The sequence below is a fragment of the Cynocephalus volans genome, chromosome 15 (assembly GCF_027409185.1).
Source record: "Cynocephalus volans isolate mCynVol1 chromosome 15, mCynVol1.pri, whole genome shotgun sequence".
NCBI classification, from domain to species: domain Eukaryota; kingdom Metazoa; phylum Chordata; class Mammalia; order Dermoptera; family Cynocephalidae; genus Cynocephalus; species Cynocephalus volans.
The window spans coordinates 97,343,358-97,360,645 of record NC_084474.1 but is presented as its reverse complement, the minus strand read 5'-3'; the positions used below and the strand labels follow the sequence as shown (position 1 = coordinate 97,360,645).

At 46.9% G+C, this 17,288-nt stretch overlaps 1 pseudogene; it reads right to left on the bottom strand.

Annotated features, from left to right (window-relative positions):
* Positions 1-897: 897 nt before the first annotated feature.
* On the bottom strand, positions 898-1,566 carry LOC134363755 (synaptonemal complex protein 3-like; annotated as a pseudogene).
* Positions 1,567-17,288: the final 15,722 nt, after the last annotated feature.

Genomic DNA, 17,288 nt, shown 5'->3' with positions numbered 1-17,288 from the left:
CGAAGTCTCCGTATAGTATACATTCATAGGATGATAAGACAATATCCATTATTTGAAATTGCTATCTACTCAATTATTTGCAATATATAGTTAAGTGCTTTGCTAATGAACCAATCACCAAGTTTCGTCTTTGTTCAGGTTATTGACTGTCAATTCTTGTCATACAGATTATGTTAGTCTGACTTCAGATGTGACCCTGTCACTTGGAAATTAATAAAATGTTAACAGTATTCTCAAACATTTTGTTTCCCTACTAGTCGCAGAAATCGGAGTTTCACAAAGTGATTTGTTTGTTTTATTTGGGAAATTAGCTCTTTAAAGCTTGCAATCAAGCTGATTGACAATTTTAGTATAAGTGTGTATAAAGAAGCATAAATCATTATTTTATTTGTACATAAGGCAATGTTCGATTCAAAATCACATATTGCAGAGCTTTTTTTAAAATTAAATCATCTTTGCTGCTGAATGTTAATCGACAGTGTTAGAGGGAAAAATTCACTGTTCCTATTAAAGAGCTGAAAGCTTGATACATATAATTTGGGTATAGCTGATACATAACTGTTTAGATTGTATTAGGAAGTTTGAATGGAAATAAGGATCTTGCACTGAAACAAGCTAATGATTAAAGGTGTTATAATGTAAACTAGAATTTCTAAACCACTCTAATGACTTACATGCCTCTTGGCTAATGTTATACTTCTTATCATATTATTAAGGTTCAAGTTCTTACTTCAAACAGTCATCAGAACAACGTGGATTGAAGAGAGTTTCAAACACTTGCCATCTCTTGCTGCCATTGTTTCACAAAAGGAGAGAATCAACATTTGTTAAATTTTTACTTGTTATAAATATGTCAGCAAATAAAATACTTCAATGCTTGCAGTCATCCTTATTTTCTCAATTTGAAACATAATATCTTACAATTTCCATCATTTTTTTTTTTTGCAACACAGCCACTTCTTTTCTAAGCTCATTTTGTGCACCAATAAGTAGATTATCATGATTCTTCTGAAAGTCCTCTGTGCTCTTTATGAACTGCTTGTATAATGACCTAATTGCTTTCAGGCTTTGACTCTAAACGATTCTACATTGTTGAAAACATTTTGTTGCTGGTGAAACACTTTAGGTAGTTTTTCTTCTTCCTCCGCTTTCTGCACATCTATATCTCAGTGCTGAAACAAAGTCACAAACTGCTAAGAATATTTTCGGTTAAGCTTCTGCCTTTCTCTTGGGTTTTCCAAACACGTTCCATTCTCTGGTTATCGGATTTGACAGATGCCCTGGTGTCCTTTCTAGTCTTTTTCTCTTGGCAAGAAGAGCCTTGTCAACGTCACCTCCAAATCTTTCCACTATATTCTGTACTTCACGCCCACATCTTCCGCTTTTCTGCAGGAGGCCTTTTCTTCCCATGCTTATCAGTTTCTGGAGTCTTCCCTTCAGCAAGTTCCTCCTCTGAACGACTCGGGTCCTTCTTGTCTTCTTTCTCACAGTCATGGGCTCTTATGACCTGATCCTCCATTGATGTCCGCCTGGGTTTCCCAGAATGGGTTTCCCAGAGGGCACCATAATTAGATGATTTCTGACAGAGAGCTCCTTTTCACTGCCATGACACTTCTCACATTTTGCAGCTCTTTATCCAATTTTTAAGGAGACTCCTTAGCTCACTTTTGCTATCTATGACTTTATGCTAAGCATATTTCCAGCTCTGAATTCCTCTCACATTCTAGCTTTAGAACTGTTGCATAACTTTGGCACTCACAGATATTTGGCTGCAGATATTGTCCCTGGTCATTGGGAATGTTGGTGATGTTGACAGTGACCATCCCACTCAGCCTATTTCTTGATTGCTATCTGACCCCAGTTGTCCACTAGTCTGTCCACCACAGTCCTCTGCAGTCAGTGATGCCATCTAGACACCCTCTGACATAAGGTGTGAGTTGAGAGAGGTGCCCTGGGGTTGGCAGCTGGCTGTGCCACACACAGCACATGCCTGTCCTGCGTGACCTGGAATCCTCCATGGGCATGGAATGTAGGTGCAACGAGGTGGACATGAAGAGCTTACATAACCTGCCCTGGGTTATCCGTGGAAGGATGGATACATGATAAGGACGTTGGGGAAGGAAGTGGGGTCAGGTGCATTAATGCCCCAAACTTAACTGAGGCTCCACTCAGGGAAGAGCTGAGAAGAAGTGATTAGGGTTCTGACTCCGTGAAAAGCAGGAAGTAGGGACTTATCTTGCGGTAGTTTAGATAGTCCAAGATGAAGCAAGATGTTCACATGGGCTTCTGGGCAGCTTGCCATCATTATCCTCATGGATTCTCCAAGTGGAAGCCGATAGTCATGTGTTAGGACACAGCCCAGGGCTGCTTTCAGAGGCCCCATTCAGAAAATGACCCAACAGGGCTGTGATGGCGTCTCATCTTGAAGCTTTTCTTCTCTCCTATTTCATGAGGAAATCTGAGAGATGAGCCCAGCCTCAGTGGGCTGCTTCTCCATCCAGGAGACTAAGCAAATGCAGTTGTTCTTCATTCGTCTTCCTGGGCTGCCTTAAAAAGTTACCAGACTTGGTGACCTAAACAACAGATATTTACTTTCTCAGTTCCAGGGTCTGGAAGCCCAAGATCAATGTCACAATAGGCTCGGTTTCTGGTGTGACCTCTCCGCCTGGCTTGTAAACAGCCACGTTTTCACTGCATCCTCACATGGCCTCTTCTGTGTGTGTGTGTGGAGACAGAAGGAGGACTCTGATGTCTCTTCCTCTTCTTACAAGAAAAACAGTCCTAAGGATTAAAGCCCCACACTTATAACCAAACTTAACTTTAATTACCTCCTTAAAGCCCCTATTTTCAAATGCGGATACATTGGGGCTTTGGGTTTAAACATATGGATTTCAGGGCTTGACACAGTTCAGTCTATGGCAGCAATGAAAGGATGATGAGAGCCTTTAGGAGGTTTTGCTTGTCAAGAATGAGAGTCGCACAGAAACGTGGTGAATGAAGGGTCCCCGGTGACTGCTCACAGCTCATCCGCAAACAGGGAAATGTACTTTCTTGCCCTCAGCAAGGACATGAGAAAACAGAGCCACACACACAAAAAAAGAGATGCCCTGGTGGCCGCTGAGGTGCTGGTGAGGAGAGAAAAGCCCTGACCAGACCCTGAGGCCCCTCCCTGTTCCTTCCTGCACCTGCTCCTGGACTGGGCCTCATGCTCTGAGGGTCCTGAGCACCCCATGGTGGTCGTAAGTTAACACCTAAGCCCAGCCCCCTCCTGTCCTCTGAAGGGGGGTCTGTGTCTGGGCTCACACTGACCTCCCCCTGTGTCTCACACAGTAACATACAGCTGTGTCTTCAGCGGTCACAGCTCAGCTGCAGCGAAAACTGGTTCTTGGATGTGTCTGTTGACGTGCGGATTCGACTCTCACTGGGAGGGGTGTGGCTGGTGCTCGCTCTGTAATAGCTTTGCCTCATTTACTCCTCCCCTGCCCTGCGGATCGGCGGGTCCTGCTCCAATAATAACCACTGCTGATGGAGGAACCAGGAACAGCACAGGTTAGGGAAGGGTCTGCGAGGGCTTCAGCAGCCCTGGGCTGACTCCTACAGCTGCACCTCAGATGGGACACCTGGGGACAGAGGGAACCACAGTGAGTCACGTATTCCCATATCTTCATGTCTTCATGTCCGAATCCCTGAGACACTCCCATCTGGGAGCCACCACCAGAACTAGGAAGAACCACAGGTGTTTCGTGTCGCTGCAGATGAGGCTTGTGACTTCCAAAAAATATGTTCCAGGTGAGTAGGAGCAGGAATTTAAGTAATGGGCGCTGTGGTTTCATCCTGATGCCTAAGTGGGGATTTTACATGTTGGTGGCAACTTTACATGTAAAGGTGTTAAAGGGGGTGTGGAGGTTCCTGTGTCTAGGGCTCCCCATGGGCTTGGTTCTTCCTCTGGGATCCACCCTCCACAAGCCTGGTGTCCTTTACTTCCAAGCCAGGAAGTGTGCTAAGTAGTCAGGAAGTTGGATGTAGCCAAGAATCAAGAACAGCTTTGGGAGAGGGTCAGCGCGCCACTGCCACCAGGGACAGACGAGAGCGCTTCTAATCTTCCATGCCGAGCACATGCCATGTGCAGCGTCCTTGAAGTTGATGTTCCTGCTGTGATCTGGTTCTTCTCTATTAGCTCACGATGAAGTGATAGGATACCTGAAAGTTGTAAAGCCTCAGCTCGGTGTAATGATCACATTGAATTCCAACAAAGCTGAGTAGTCATGACTGAATTCATCATGATTCACAGCAGCTGTTCAGGCTCACTTAACTCGGGAGCGCGTTTCTTCACCTGAAACTGCTTCAGTGCTGCATGTACTCATTACATGCATCCGTTTCTTTTGCTGATAACAAAATACCTGGAACTGGGTAATTTAGAAGAAAATGAAATTTATTGCTTCCATTTTCAGAGGCTGGAAAGTACAAAATCCAAGGAACAAGTCTGGTGAAGGCCTTGGAGGTGACAGGGACACAGGAGCCTGACACGTCAGAGTGGTGGAGCAGAGAGGGAGCATCGCACATTCTCTTCTTTTAAAGCCCTCAGAACCACGCCCATGACCGCAATTAAAATATTCACTATGGCAGGTCCCCACAGTTTAATCATCTCTTCATGGTCCCACCTTTCGATGACCATAATAGGATTTCCCACCCTTTTAACATTCACAGTGGTGACCAAGCCTCCAACACGTTACACTTTGGGGGACACAGTTCAGTCTGCTGCACACGTTGCTATGGATTTTGACTTATGCATATCAACTAAAAATGCCGTTTGTTTTTCAAATGAGGTACACATTTCTGCCTAGGTGGTAATGTTTTCTAGCTTTGTTGATCTAGCCAACAGCCCCCTAATGCTGTTACTTCCCTGTACACACTTCCATGTCTGAGAAACACCATGGCCCTAGGACTGCCTTCTAGGAGAACACTGAAGAATGCACATTCCATTCACTGCTAAAAACAGAGACAGCCAGTGGAAGCTCCTCAGCTCACTGTTATGCTGTGGTCCAGGAACCTGGTCTTCATATACAAACTCACCTGTCCTGGAAGTGCCCACTTCTTGCTGTCTAGGTTACCTGCAGTGAATTTTAGATCCTATAAATGTGGCTTCCACGACTTTGGTGGAGAGAAGTGCATGATTCTTAGAAACTGAACTGCACAGTGACTGGATTGCAGAGGGGAAAAGTTCCCCATGGATACAGGGAAGCTCTCTGCTCCAGGAGGATAGACCCCCTTAAATGATCCACCCAAGTGGAGGCCAACATTTGAGCAAAATGGAGGGTGTTTTCTGGAGTCCCTGTACGGACAGAAACATGAACCGAGAGACGCAGAGCAGTGCTCTTCACTAATGTCTTCTTCAGTTGAGTTGGTGGTGTTGCATACATAGTAATGTTTTGTTTCATTGTTTAGTTGTTTTTTTTTTTTAATTTCTAGACTGTATTTAGAGCCCAATTACCTATACTGAGTGTACACAGGAAACTCACTCAGGACAAAGAACTGTTCAGTGAAGATGAAGATTTGGGGGTAAATAAGATTAGATGATCAAAACGTTTGTTATTGAGAATCTTGATGTTAATATCTTAATATGGAATAAGATAAACAACGAATTACTGATCTAAAGAGCATCTTTTTTTGTCAGATTGATTAAAAACCAATAATTTGGTTGAATAATTCAATTAACTAAACCCAATAGAATCTGGTCATCTCATTTTACAAGTTAAGAATAGGCTGGACTCATCAACGCAGGCTGTCTTTCCCCATCAGGTATTTGTGTCTCTGTGGACAAGTGACATAGCTGTACTCATGGAAGCAGGAGGAATGGGTGTTGGGGCATTTCTGGTTCTTTAGAAGGGAATTGCAGAAAAATAATCTCCTTCCCTGTCCCAGCCAATTTTAACATCTCCTCCTGAACCTTGGAGATGTTGTCGCCATTTCTGTACATGATTGAAGTCAACCGGGGGATGAAGCTGGCTTTTTCAGTGTATAAGTGTGCAAAATTCAGGAAAAAAAAATACCTTTGCACGTGAACTACTGAATTAATCAGGCCTGGATCCATCCACTGCTGAGTTTCTCAGGTCGTTAGGCTGTGGTTTCCATCACTGTTTAGTCACTTCAAGTTGCCTCGCTCCATCTTTTGATGAAATAAAGAAACACAATATTGTAGACGCTTTAATATAAAAAAGACCTAATTTGACGATTAACTAACATTCTGGGTGAGGTCAAGATTAGTGTGTGATGCATAATGGGACAGGCAGGAGGCCTGGCTAAAGAGCAAGACTGTGCCCACAATTGTTTCATCAGAATATAGAAAATTCTGTGCATGTCTTAAACTTATTGGTAACTCCCGTGGAGAACCTTGGTCTAATATTACTTGTTGATGGGTTTACCTCAATAATAAAACTGGAGGTTATTAAGCAGGTATTAATATTGTTACCAACAAAACGTGGGTCCTCTCACCTGAGTGCAGCTAAGCCAAGACACTGAGACTGGGTAGCAGTGAGGGAAATCAGGCATTTAATTACAAGGCCAAGCTGTTAGGCTATTACATTTTAGCTGATGTCTAAGATGGTTGTGGGCAGACGGGAGGAACACCCAAAATGGCTGTGGAAAGTTTCAGGTCCCTAGAACAGCACGTTTTCCAAGAATCACTAAAAACCCTCTCCCCTTCTTCCTCACCACCACATCCCCTGCCCACATGCATGAATTTCTCTACCTATAGAAGAGTCCCAGCGCAGCTTAAACCCCGCTCACTCCCTTCCCCTTCCTTTGTAGCCCATAGGAACAGTCCAGCTCAGCCTAGCTGGATACAAAAGGCCCACCCTGACTCTCCCTGCCGCTGCTCCCGCTTCCGAGGGGGCAGCCCACTGTCCATCTTGCCTGCTTAGTACATCGTGGTTGAGCCTTTGTCTCCTGGTGTGTTTCTCATTCTGCATTCAGGCCGGGGTTTGTCCTTTCATTTGGTGCCATGACTTGGATGGGGTTTCCCCACTCCTAGTGGGACCCCCATCTTTCTCTGCCCATGGCCCGGAGCCCACACCAGTGAGGACACTCAGCCTGGCCCTTTTTCCTGATTGATGCCAGCACATTCACCACTGGCCTCCTAATTGGTGAGTTTCCCAGGATACCAGTTTCATGTTTCTTTCTCTCTCTTCTGTCTCTCTCTCCCTCTCACCCCTCTTCCTCTCTCTCTCTGTCTTCAGGAGTCAGCCAGGTTAAGCAGGGTCCACCCTTTCCCTGCCCTCTCATTTGCTGTGGGGTTTCTCGTTTGTGCCCTCCAGGCACTCACAAGTCCTGGCGCTGGGCGCCCCAATGCTCTATGACCCTTTAGGGTCCCTCAACCATCGAAAACCAGTGACGACTGCTTCTCGGTGGCTCGAGACCTCTTGGTACCTCGACTAAAGCAGGGACACCCCTTTGGAGCTTCCTCCTCCATTTCCATGGGGGGCGCCCTGTCTCTCCCGGCTGACTCCCCTCTGAAATGTCTCCTAACTGACCTTCACACTTGGGGTTATCCCCAAACATCAAGCCAAAATGACTCGCTAAACTCCCCACTCACGAATGGCCCAACTGTAAATTAGACAATCAAAACAAGTGGCCTCCCTTTGGGTCCCTCAGTCCCAACATTCTACGGGACTCATACAACTTTTGCGAGCTATCAGGAAAATGGGCCAAAATTCCTTATATCCAAGCTTTTCTTACCAGCCACAGCAACTATAACACCAGATGAACAAGTGTTAATCCCAATTTTACCTTTTCGTCTCGTTCTTTTCTTCCCCCCATTTTTACAGCCATTGTTAGGCTCTTAACGCTTTTTGCTTCCGTTTTGGAACCGGACTTCCTCGCTCAAACCACACCGGCTCCAGCTGCCCCTAAAACCCCCACATCCTTCCCCTCTTCTCCTCTGTCCGAACCCCCTGCAAACCTGGCCAGCCCGCCGGCTTGGGGTCCAGCAGCTCGTCCTCCCCTCCCTATCCAGAGCCTCTTCTCCCTCCTGCCCTGCTCCTCCAGCGCCTGCCCCGGTGCCTCAGGCCCACCCAGCACCTTCACCCGCGGCTCGCCTCCCATTTCCACCTGGACACGGTCCCGAGGAATCCCTCCCTATGTTCCCAGTTTTATCTTAAATTGTTTTTCCATTGCCTGTTTTACCTTCACTCAATTGTGGTCATTTTGTCCTTTTCTCCAGAGCTCCTGGAGCTCCCCCTGCTCACTCTCTTTCACTTTCTCTTTCCTCAAAGTTCATCCATTTCTCTTCTTATCTGGTCCTGCCCTGGTCTTTGACTCTGCCCCGGTCACTGGAGGCTTCCTGGGTCCTGGCCACTCCTGTTGAGCTCCTGGAGCTGTCCTCCTCCGTTTTGCCTCCCTCCTCACCCCCCTCCTGCATTCCTGGAACTCCCCTTCCTTTCGATCTCTGGCGGAACCTGCCATTTTGGTCAATGACAGCTGTTACTTTGTCTTTGCTTCTTGAGCTCCTGGAGATCCCTTTGCCTGTTTTGTTGTTACTTTGTTTTGCCTTTTGAGCTCCTGGAACTCCCGTCGTTGCTTTAGCTTTTGAGCCCTTAACATTCTGCTGGCCAAACTCCTAGAGTTCCCATCTTTTACCCCCAGAACTCCCTGCCGCCATTTATCCCCTGGATTCCTGGAATCCTCCTAATTGGACCTACCTCAGTCACCTAAGGCTACTCAATTCTTCACCCCTGTTCCCCTTACCCAATCTCCCACACCTCTCTCCCCCTTTTTTGGTAGATACCATTTTAATTGGCTAACTGAATTCGCTGGGTGGGGCGTCCTCTGCCACCCTTTGCAGGTAAGGCCCTTGAACTCCCATTCCCAAACTGGTGAGAATGGCATTTAAAGTTTTTAATGCCTGGGAGGAAACAGCCAAACTTAAAAAGCAGGCCTGGGTCCAGCAGAAGGTCCAACTCCAAACCCAAGCCTTCGTAGCAGTACTGAGGCCAGCTGGCTCCGGGAGCCAATGGAAAGGGGTAACCCAGTGCACCCCCATTCTGGGGGCCTGCTTCAAGCGTGGTGCAGATGAACACTGGGCCTGCCAATGTCCAAATCCCAGGGTACCGACATGCCCTTGTCCTCAGTGCCGGAGGATGGGCCACTCATCTGACTGCTCTGGCATCGGAGGGTCCCCAGCACCTCCACGCAGAGGAAAGTCTGAGCCAGTAAGTCCTGCCTTCTAGCTCCTTGGTCTGGATGATGACCGATGGGGCCCGGACTCGGAAACCCCTCTCACCCATGCCAAGCCCAGGGTTATGCTCTAGGTAGCAGGTAAGTCCATTTTCTTCCTGTTGGACACGGGGCTACCTACTCTGTTCTTCCTTCCTACTCGGGCACCAACTTCCCCTCCCCAGTGGCAGTCATGGGAATTGACAGCACCTCTTCTAATCCACGGACCACCCCACCCCTTTCCTGTAGCCTGGATAGATTTCCTTTTTCTCATTCTTTCCTAATAATCCACTCCTGCCCCATCCCCGTCCTCAGCTGGGATATCCTTCACAAGCTCAAGGCCACCATTCATCTTTCCCCCTCACCCACAGTGTCCACGCACCTTATTTTGGCCCTATTTTCACCCAACCTTTCCCAAATGCCCCACTTCCCATTGTTGGTGTACCCCCAGGTTTGGGATACCTCTAGGCCAATAGTAGCTTCTCACCATTCCCCAGCAAAAATACAATTAAAAGATCAAACCACCTTTCCTTCCCATCCTCAATTCCCTGTTTCAGAAACTCACCAACGAGGACTCAAACCCATCACAGATCAGCTCCATCAGCAGGGACTCCTTATACCCATCAGCTCCCCCTGTAACACCCCCATCCTCCCGGAGAAAAGCCCACCAGAGCCTAGCACCTAGTGCAGGATTTAAGACTTATTGATGATGCCGTCATCCCACTCGATCCAGTTGTCTCCAACCCTTATACCCTGCTTCCAACATTCCCCCTACCACTTCCCACTTTTCTGTTTTAGATCTCAAAGATGCTTTCTTCTCTGTCCCTCTTCATCCAGACTCTTATTTCCTTTTTGCCTTCACTTGGGAGGACCCTGACACACATACTTTGCAACAACTTACCTGGACTGTTTTTCCACAAGGCTTTAGAGATAGTCCCCACATTTTCGGCCAGGCTTTAGCCAACAATCTTAATCTCTGCACTCTAAAGTACAGCACCCTCCTCCAATATGTGGATGACCTCCTTCTTTGCAACCCCTCATTATCCTCTTCCCAAGAGGATACTGCCACCCATCTCAATTTCCTTGGGTCTAGGGGTTATTGGATCACTCCTTCCAAGGCTCAACTTTGCACGCCCACAGTTATGTACCTAGGCATATCCCTAACCCCCACTTTCAAGTCTCTTACACTGGACCATATCCACCTCCTCCGCGATCTCTAACCTCCTCAGAGTGCTCACGACATTATCTCCTTTCTGGGCCTTGTGGGTTTCTTCCAACAGTGGATCCCCAACTTCGCCCTCCTAGCATGACCCTTACACAAGGCAACTAAGGACACCCCGCAGGGACCATTAGCTGACCCCACTACTGTTAAACACCTTTTCTCTTGGCTATGGGATTGTGTCACTGCAGGACCCACTCTGGCTCTCCCAGATCCTTCAGAGTTCTTTCATCTATTTATGGATGTGTGTCTGGCTTGGCTACCTGCCTCCTGGCCCAGCCTGCAGGACCAGCCTATTCGGCAGTGGCATACCTATCAAAGCAGCTAGATGTCATGATCCAGGGATGGCAGCCATGTCTCAGGGCATTAGCACCTGCTGCCTCCCTGACCAAGGAAGCTCTCAAGCTTACTTTGGGCCAACCCCTCACTGTCTTTTCCTCCCATTGCTTGGAGGACCTGCTCAGCCACAAATCCCTCACCCATTTGACTCCTTCCAGGATCCAACTGTACCACCTACTTTTCATCAAAAATCCCCAGATTTCTTTATCCAACTCCCCCCACTTAAACCCCACAACCCTTCTGCCTACACCCCCCACTATTCCCGACCCTTTACGTTCATGTCCTCAACTTTTAGAGAACTTTATTCCCTCACATCCAGGGCTCTCTGACTGGCCCCTATCTAACCCTGACCATGTGCTTTTCCTAGATGGTAGTTCTCTCATTGCCATGGACAGCTAAAGACATGCAGCCTATGCTGTCATTATTCTAGATGCCACCTTAGAGGCTGTACCCCTTCTCCTTGGAACAACCTCTTAAAAGGCGAAGCTGATAGTCCTCACTCGGGCCCTCCACCTGTCCAGATATGCTTTCCTCATCACCCATATTCATTCTGTCCTCTGGCAAGAATGAGGACTCCTCACTACTAAAGGGATCCCAATAGTCAGTGGGCCCCTCATCTCAAAGAACTCGAGGCCCTTAGGCTCCCAACTGAGGTGGATATCATTCACTGCTGTGGCCACCAGTCCTCTAAAGACCCTATATCTAAAGGCAACAACAGAGCTGATTCCACAGCCCTGTCTACGACTCTTGGCTCTGCCCCAGCTCCTCTCCTTTTCCAAAACACACCCCATTCTCCCTTGTATACTGAAGAAGAAACTCAGACCCTCAAATGGTTGGGGGGAATGGTCAGGGACAAGGGTTGGATTTTTATCCAAGATGAGGTCACTCTCCCAGGCCACCTAGACTGCAGCATCATTACAGATGTCCACCGATCCCTCCCCATTGGCCCAAAAGCTTTCTATCGGTTCCTAGAACCCCTTGTCCATAACCCACACCTCCAAAAGCTCATTGAGGAGGTTCATCAGTCTTGCAACACCTGTTCTGCTGTTAACTCTCAAGGGGGAATTTGCAGAGGGGGACATAACCATCAACTCAGAGGCCATCAAACGGGGGAGACTGGCAGCTTGATTTCACCCGCATGCCTCATCACAAAACCTATCATTATTTACTAACTTTGGTGGACACCTTTATAGGATGGATGAGGCTTACCCCACAGCTTGAGAAACAGCGGATGTGGTAGCTGCTGTACTCATTGAACATATCATCCCAAGGTTTGGCCTCCCATGTACCCTTCAATCTGACAATGGCCTAGCCTTCACCTCCCGTGTCACCCAGCAGGTCTCCGAAAGTCTGAACGTCACCTGGAAACTCCACATCCCTTACCATATCCAATCCTCGGGTAAGGGTGAGCTAGCCAATGGCCTCCTCAAGGACCATCTTACTAAACTTGCCCTTGAGACCCGCTTATCTTGGCCAACCCTCCTCCTCTTGGCACTTACAACGCTTAGGGCCACCTCCAGGGGACCATCAGGACTCAGCCCTTTTGAACTCCTCTCCATATGGCCCTTTCTGCTGACCCGTAACTTTCCAGCCTCACCCCCTCCCCTTTTATCCTACCTACACTACCTAACCCTTTTAAGGGCCCTTTTGTGGGTCCAGACTGACTCAGTTACTCGCACCCCAGGGACCCCACCACAGATACTCCCCAGGCTTTAACCCCAGGGAATAGCATTTTACTGAAAGAACCACATCCAAAAACCCTACAGCCCAGGTGGACTGGTCCCTACACAGTGGTTCTAACCACCCCCACAGCTACAAAACTCCTGGGACATCATCCCTGGGTACACCTTTCCAAACTTAAACATGCCCCCTCTGAGGCCACCTCCCAAGAGGTATGGACGGCACAGCCCGTGGGGCCTACCCGGGTTCAACTATCATATCACCATTCTCCTGACTGTCTCTTAGTCCCACTGCTACTGATTCAGGATACAGATGGAGATTTTAGTTAATAGAAACCTGGACAAAGTGTGTCTATCTGTGCAGAGTTCTGCAAGTGTTAAAGCAAAAGCTTACTGAAAAAAGCAAGGGTAAAAAGGCTTTTTGAAAATCAGACTGATATGAGAAATGTTATCAGAACTATCAGCATACATTTTTCCCCTGGGTTTTCTGGTCAAACAGGGTTGCATTTATCTCTGCTAGAAGGTTTTAAGGCCAAAGTTGTGAATGCAGCCAAAAACAGACCATTCTGTATGCAATTCTTAAGCAAATGAGGCCAATTTGGTATTATTGCTAAAAAGGAAACAAAATTGTAGGAAAAGAGATATGAGAAAGCTATGAAGATGTCGTTGTGGTTAGGAAGGTTAAAAAAAAAAAATACTTTTGTGTGGGAAAGCATCTTGTGTTGTGAATTGTGTCCTAGCATAGAATGGCTGGATTGCTCCAGAATGGAAAGAAATATGGGGACAAAGAAAAAAGTTTAAGCATGTCACAGAAGGTTTGAGTAAGTCGTAATAGTGGTTTGTGAAGGGTGAATTTATAAAAGAATTTTGCAATTGCCAGGCCTTGGTTAATTTCTCTATCCCCGCTTTTAACTCTGCCCTGTGAGGAAGCTCAAACCCCACTATCTGTTTTGTTTATGACCAAACACATTACAACTGCCGCACTTACTGGGTTCAAACTAACGGTGGTTGCCCTTATCATTACTGCACACTGCACACCGCCCAGCTGGATACTGCAGGTACCAAATGGCCCAATACCGCTTCACCTCTAATGGAAAAAACACTTATTACTTAACTATTCCAGAGCCCTGGGATGACCGCCGGGCCACCAGAGTCAATGCCAAACTGTACTGCTGGCCCTTCCAGTCTTACCCTGCCACTTCCCTTAACACTTACAGGGTCTACACACGGGTCATCCCTCAGGTCTTTTCTGTTCTCAGTAACCAGACTAGCGTTATCCAGGCACAGGAGCAGCTCCTCCAAGGACACCTGCAGCTCAGCCCTCATCTAGGTCAAGATGCCTTCTCCTGGGTAAAGTTTATTCAGCAGGGCGCCACCATCACCAACCTTTCCGGCATGGGTAACTTGTCTCACTGCTTTCTGTGTGCTGCCTTAGGTAAATCCCTATTGGTGGCTGTCCCCCTTCCTGGCCCATTTAATCTATCCATCCCCACTCCAACTCCTCAGGGGTTTTTGCCCTTTCCCCAAAACATTCCCTTATTTACTAGCCCCCAAGCTCCAATATTGCCCTTCTGCTACTCTTCCCCCAATTCCACTCTTTGCAATACAACCCAACCAAACGCCACCAGCCAACACGACCCTGTTGGAGGTTTCTTTTGGTGCAATGGCACCCTCTCGAAGTTTCTCAGTGCCTCTGCCTGCCTCTTTCATTGGTCCCCCAGCTTACCATTTATAGCCAGGCCGAAATTATTGCCCTAGTTAATCCCCTAGAAAAACAAAAACGTGCAGCTTTTCTCCCCCTAGTCCTCGGGGTCTCCCTGGCCTCCTCCCTGGTGACCATGGGGCTGGTCACAGGGGCTCTTATCCACTCTGTAGACTCTTCCAGAGACCTTTTCGAAAGACTCCAGGTGGCTACTGAGGCCTCAGCGGAGTCTCTAGACTCCCCCTGCAGTGCCAGATCACATCAGTAGCTCAAATAGCTCAAACAGCCCTCCAGAACCGATGTGCCCTGGGCCTCCACACTGCAGACAAAGGCGGCACCTACACGTCCCTGAACGAGGAATGCTGTCACTACATCAATGAAACAGATGTAGTCAAAACTAATCTCCACACTCTTGCCAAAGCTCGTGAGTCCCTTCAGACCCGGTACCACCCGGGAGACCCTACCTCACATCAATGGTGGCAAAACCCATTAACCACATGGCTCCTCCCCCTACTGAGACCCCTTCTTATCCTCGGGATACTCCTAACCGCAGCCTCTTGTCTCCTTCGCTTCATTCAGGAATGAATTCAAGAGGTGTCTAGGGTATCCATCAACCAGCTTCTGCTCCACTCCTACTCCCACATGCCCACTTCCGACAGCCCCTACAATGCCCCTTACTGAGCAGGAAGTAGCCAGATCTGAGTCATTGCTCTATAACAACAAAGAAGGATTGGAATGTTGGGCCAGCAGGATCGGGAGGACCAGAAAGTGGCAACAAAGTAACAATGGAGCCTCCATCTTGTGAAGTCCACCCCCTTTCATCTCCCCCTCCCTCCCCAGAAGGCAGGAACCAGAAACTGAGCCCTGCTCAGTTCCTTACCATATATGGGCAAAAAACCCACCAACAGCCCTCCCCAGTAACTACCCACTTGTACCCACCCTGGGCACGACTTCCCCGGCTTCACTCCCTTGCGAGCTGCAGAACCTCACCTGAGAGCGCTTCCATTAAAGCTTGCCTCCAACCCTTTGCCAGGCTCCTCTTGTTATTTACCTTTGCAGATTTGAACCAGACAGGTATATGGATAGCCCTCTCTAAACGGGAAGAAAGCATGAAGATAGTTGTGTCACCAAAGGAGATAGTTGTGTCACCGAAGGGTGACCTCAGCAGAGGAGTTTAGAAATAGCATGGATAGGATAACCCATTCTGTGGGTACCAGTCACCTCTTTTCTCAGCCATTCCTGTCATTGTCCTACCAGCTCATGAGAACATGTGGTCCTAGGAGCAGGGAGGAAGGCTGTGCTTGGGCTCAGCCACATGGACTTTCACTTGCAAGGCCAACCTGGCCATGGCAACCAACGAGTGCCCAGTCTACCAGGAGTGGAGAACACACTGAGTCCCTGATATGGCACCATTCCCTGGAGTGATCAGTCACCAACCTTTTGGTAGATTGGTTATGTGACTGCTTCCATCACAGAAAAGACAGCAGCTTGTTCTTACTGGAGTAGAACAAATGTGGTTATGTATTTGTCTTCCCTGATTCAATGAATCCAAACTACCATCAGTGGACTTACAGAATGCCTTACCCACATCATGGTATTCCAGACAGCATTATTTCTGATCAAGGAACTCACTTCAAGCCGTGAAGTGCAGCAGTAGAGCTATGCTCATGGAATTCACTGGTTTTATCGTGTTCTCCATAACCCTAAAGAAAGTGGCTAGATAGAATGGTGAACTATCCTTCCAAAAACTCAGGTACAGAGCAAAATAGTTAGCAATGCCTGGTAGGGCTGGTACAATGTTCTCCAGGAGGTTGTATATGCCCTAAAACAGTGTCTGTATATGACGCTGTTTCTCCCATATCCAGGATTCGTGGGTCCAGGAATCAAGGGGTGGAAATGAGAGAGGCGCCACTGACTATTACATCTAGTGACCCTCTAGCAAAAAGTTTTGATTCCTATGTCCTCAAGCTTATGCTCTGCTGATCTATAGATCTTAGTTTGATCCACCAAGAGACACAACAATAATTCCATTTCTGAAATTGAAATTGAATCTGCCACCTGACCACTTTGGGCTATTTATGCTTCTGAATCACGTAGGGGGAAAAGTGAGTTATTGTACTGACTGGAGTCATTGACCCAGATTACCAGGGGGTATCAGGCTGCTGCTCCACAATGGAGACAAGGAATGTGTGTCTGAAAGACAAGTGATTGCCTGGACATCTCTTAGTACCACCGTGTCTTGTGATTCAAACCAATGGACAACTACACCATCATTTCAGGTAGGACCACCACTGGTCCAGATCCTTCAGGACAAGTTCCACAACCAGCTGAGGTACTTGCTGAGGGAATATGAGATGGGGAGTGAAAAAGACAGTTACAAATACCAGTGATGACCATGTCACCAACTTAGGAAATGAGAACTATAATTGTTGAAAGTATTTATTTCTCATAAAAACAGCTATAAAAAACCTACAGCTCACATCTATAATATTCGATTGTGAAAGTCCAAGTGCTTTCCCCTGAAGATCTTGAACAAGGTAAGATGTTTCTATTTTCACTCTTATTCAACACAGTGCTGCAGATTCTAGCCAGTGCAAGAATGCAAAAGAAGAAAATAAAGGCATGTAGATGGGAAAGGAAGAAATAAATCTGTCCCTATTTGCAGATGACATAATTGTCTGCATAATAATTTTAAGGAATTGACTAAAAAAAACCCCTCATGCTAATAATTGAGTTTAGGAAGTTTACAGGATGCAAGATCAACACGGGAAGAAAAATATTGTATTTCTATGTGACAGCATGGATATATAGAAACCAAACTTAAAACTACAATATCATTTAAAATCCCCCCAAAATAAAATACTTAGGTGTAAATCTAATAACATCTGTACACAACTTCTCTGCTGAAAATCACAAAATGCTGAAGAAAGATATCAAGAAAGATCTAAACAAATGAGGAGACACACTGTCTTTATGGATTGGAGTCATAACATAGTAAATATTTCAATTCTCCCCCCAACCAGACACACATTTAACAAAATTCCTGTTCAAATCCCAGGAAGTTTTTAGAGATATGCACAATATTATTCTAAAATTTATGTGCAAAAGCCAAAGAACAATAACAGACAAAGAAATTGAA